Genomic DNA, 4,732 nt, shown 5'->3' on the forward strand with positions numbered 1-4,732 from the left:
TAAGTACTAATAAAAATGACGCAAGTAATACTACGTTGAGACGGCGGAGTTCCTCTAGAAACGTTAGTGCCATTGAAGAAGAAGAAGAAGAAGAATGTAACATTGTTAAAATTACCTCCTGAAAATATGTCATCAAATCCGTAAACTCAACTCAACCGTAACTCAACTGGAACTGCTGTGACTCCTTCAGTTTTCTGCCCATCAATGATAAAGGTTTGCATCTACTACAGCCCCTTGCCAGTCTCGAATGGAGTGACAACTTGAATATCTCTTCCGGAAATTTCAAAACATTGGACAGCGCCTCTTCTCCGGAATACTCATGGATTTCGTGAAACCAGCTGCTGCGCACGATACTTCCGCAATACACTTGGCACCAGTCTTGTTGTTTCTGGATGCCGTGTAATGAACTCATTGATCCAGGTATCCAGTTTTTGAATAAATTGGAACGATCTGTTTATCGCGAATAATGTGCTGCTCTTAACAGTAATATCTTTGTGACCACGGGGAATCCAGCTTTTGCTTTGGCTAACAATGATTCAACAATTCGTTCTTCTTCAGTTGCATCGAGAACGAATGGTCTGGAATACTTTCCTAAGAGCTACTCGCGCAGTGTTGAATACGGAATTTGAATTTCATGCATTTTGGGCGCCTTTCGAACGGGACATCCGGTTCTCATCATTTCCACAACGTCTGCTATTTTCGACCTATCGTACTACATGCATTTCTGGCCAGCGTTTGTCATTGCAATATAGCATAAGAAATCTGTTGAATGGAATAAGGAACAAGTAGAAATATGGGCATCCTCGAACCAGTCATGTTTATGTTGTTGCTTTAAATAATTTATACTTCGTAAATTGATAACAACTGTGAACAATGATGTTGGCCACTTTGCTAAGAAAAACAACAAATATGACGAATGACAAGGCGACGAACGATATTGGTTGAAATTTATATAGTTAAATGTAACTAAGAGTACAGTGACGTCTCAATTATATCACGCTCAACAAAAATTTTCGCGTGATCAAATGGAAGCGTGATATTGGGTTGAGGAAAAAGAAATGTCGTATATTGTCAATATATGGCAACAATTAAACATATCTTGTGTTGTACTTATCGCATCGGGTCATACTATACGGCTATTTAAAGACGACAATCTGTGCTACAAGTGTTGTGATTGTCCTTTTCATTCTCAAGTTATAGCGGGTCAAAGATGGAGTCCACCAAGCAAGAAATTCGCCATATTTTACGTTTTTAGTACCTGCGAGGTAAAACTGCAACGAAAGCGTCCGAAAAAAATCGTGCAGTTTATGGACACGATACTGTAACGATTCGCACAGCACAGCGTTGGTTTGATCGATTTCGTTCTGGTGTAGTGGCTGTCGAAGATACACCGCGTACTGGTAGGCCCATCGTCGTGGAAACCGATAAAATCGTTGAAATCATCCAAGTAGACCGGCATGTGAGCACTCGCTCGATTGGCCAGGAACTGGGTATAGATCATAAAACCGTTTGGAACCATTTGCAGAAGATTGGATTCCAAAAAAAGCTGGATGTATGGGTGCCACACGAGTTGACGCAAAAAAATCTTTTAGACCGAATCAACGCCTGCGATGCACTGCTGAAACGGAACGAACTCGACTCATTTTTGAAGAAGATGGTGACTGGTGATGAAAAGTGGATCATGTACGACAACCTAAAGTGAAAAAAGTCGTGGTCGAAACGCGGTGAGCCGGCCCAAACCAAGCCCGGATTGACGGCCAGGAAGATTTTGCTGTGTGTTTGGTGGGATTGGAAGGGAATCATCAACTATGAGCTGCTCAACTATGGCCAGACCCTCTACTCGGTTCTCTACTGTGAGCAGCTTGACCGTTTGAAACAGGCGATTAACCAGAGGCGGCCAGAAATGACCAATAGAAATGGTGTTGTTTTCCACCAGGACAACGCTTGGCCTCAAACATCTTTGATGACCCGCCAGAAGCTACGGGATCTCGGATGGGATGTCCTATTTCACTCATCGTATAGTCCGGACCTGTCTCCAAGTGATTATCTTTTCCGGTCCATGCAAAACGCTCTTGGTGATACTCAAAAGAGGCTTGCGAAAACAGGCTGTCTGAGTTTTATACGGCGCATATTTGACTTACATTGGATAATTTTAAGTATGTTAAATAAAGCGTCAAATTTCGATCAGAAATACGACATTTCTTTTTCCCCAACCCAATATATTCGAAACAGATATTTTGATTAAACGAAAAATCTTTTTTTCCCTCCAATATGTATGACTCAAACATTATTTTCAGTGCAACATGCAAAATTTATAGTAAAACATTTATTACAATATTCATCACATGGACACGTACAATAACACAGTATAACATGATATAACGAAATTAAAGTTGCAGTGCTTTTCTCGTAGCAATTTCTTTTGTTTTCTCGAAGACATTGTGTGAAAGACATTGTAGTTAAATTAAATTAAAAGTTATTTTGTTCATCCCGTTCTATTGTATTCTTCAAATTTTGAATTAAAGTTTTGTATGAACTGCATTCTCTTTTTCAGAGCTGCTATTTCCAGTTGATTACTGTAACTATTCTTCTTTTTTTCTTCATCTTTATCTTTCCCAACATCGGTATCTTCATCCTTTTCTGATGGATCATTCACTATGCCGATAATTTGGCTGTCGGAAAGTTGTGTGTAAAATATTCTTTTTTCTTCTAGGTCCGGTACCGTTATTTGATTACCAGGATCAGTAATCATAAATAAGGTGGATACAGAAGTCCTGTCTTCACTAATACATATTTGTTTTGGACCACATAAAATTGCTTCCAAGATTTTGTGATTGTGGTTGACGTGCTGCCAATATTAAAATTGCTAAATCGTTGAATGTTATTTTTTTTCATTGCCTTGTCCAGTATTTCTTAATTTAGCATGATTGACATTTCTAATTATTCTCGACATATTACTTTTATGTTTTGAATTTGTCCCTGATTCATCATTCTGTGGGCGTTGGACAATCGTTAATCATTCCATCGCCAGAGGAAATTTCAACCTCACAAGCAATGGTGAGCAATGCATTTATCTATTATCGGAACGCCCCTAGGTTGCAGTCTTTTTCAGGAACTTGATTTTAGAAGCATTCAAGAAATAGTTTCCGCTTTGAAACATCGAGGATTCTTCGATTTTCCAATGATCATCAATGGATGTTTATGATTACCAGAAAAATAACATGAAAATTATCCGGTTTTCATGCGACGCCTTTTTTCCTCCAAATGAGTTAACGTTTATCTCGTAATCATTTTGAAAAATAAGACAGATTCGTTGCAATTATACACCTGGTTAACGGTCAAATCATAAGTTCTCAAGTAATTGAAAAAAATGTTCTTTGAAATTATCCATTGCACAAACTTCAAAATTAAGACAAGAATCGCTGAACTTAAACGACGCAGATACTGTCAACCACCACAGCCGTTTCTAGCTTGCTTCATTTTCCATTAAAGTAAGTATGGAATATCTATCATCAGTTAATTTAAACATTAAAACAATTCTACATTCAGCAGCATATTTAATTTTTCTTATAGTGCTTATAGTCAAAACATACAGTTTCACAAATTAATCCTTCTGCTTTAGCATTCTTGTGATTGTCGTACGGTGTATACCGAATTGTTGAGCGATTTGTGGTTTGTATTTCTTTTTTCATTAGCTTATATCGCCTTGTTGTCACTACACAAGAATAAATCTATTACAAAAAAAGTATGACTGTCTCTTCCTCGGCTCAAACTGGGAAACGGCAAACTCATTTCACACAATTGAAGAGAGTTGCTCAGAATGATTCATAGTTTTTGATTCTAAGCTAATGAAAATAATATGGTCACGCTATAGAGGCGACCCTTCTGGCCTTGGGGCGGCGAATATCATACTAACATTCCTTCCCTTCCCCTGGTGACTGTAAGGACGTGGCCGGCGTCGTTCTTGACCATTTAAAGCTCGAATCACCGAAAATTGCACAACGAAAATGATTTGCTAGTCCCAAGCGTCATTCTGTGTGTTCTTTGGGCAATTTAGTTGGTTCAGGTCAATCACGGAGAGCAACTACGAATTGTACAGTCTACCCAAGCTCAAGCTGAGCTAATGAAAATAATATGCTTTCAAGCTTTCAAAGAAATATGTGGTATACGCTACAAATCCATCAGTAAGATTTTTTTCCATGTATACGGCTAATCACGATAGGCGGCATGAATGTTCAACAATTTTTTTTCTGCTTAGATTTAATTTTTTGTTCAATAATTTAACGGCAGATTGAACTTTTCATATATTTTTTCATTTTTCGAAAAACATGATAAAAACGAAACATTTCCAGTGATAAATTCTAAAGTGATAAAAACGAGACGTGATAAAAACGCCCAGTGATATAATCGAGACGACACTGTACGTGGGAACCAATTTCTCGAATAGTAATAGTTTTGCAAGTCCCATATCCCATTGGATATAAACCCACATTACACCATTATTCGCAATGGGAGTGAAATACAAACATCCAGTAAAAATCGATATGATCGTAAATGAACGTTTGCTGTGTTTTAACATTGCCATGGAAACAGTATACGGCCATGATAACAATGGAGGTAACGCACTACGCTATATACGCGCCCGGATGCTCTAACATGCATCACACCATAAACAAATTTCTCCCACACTTCTCTGGGAAGACTTTCTTTTGAAATCGATTTCGCTGTGAAA

This window comes from Toxorhynchites rutilus, chromosome 3, assembly GCF_029784135.1.
Source record: "Toxorhynchites rutilus septentrionalis strain SRP chromosome 3, ASM2978413v1, whole genome shotgun sequence".
Lineage (NCBI taxonomy): Eukaryota > Metazoa > Arthropoda > Insecta > Diptera > Culicidae > Toxorhynchites > Toxorhynchites rutilus.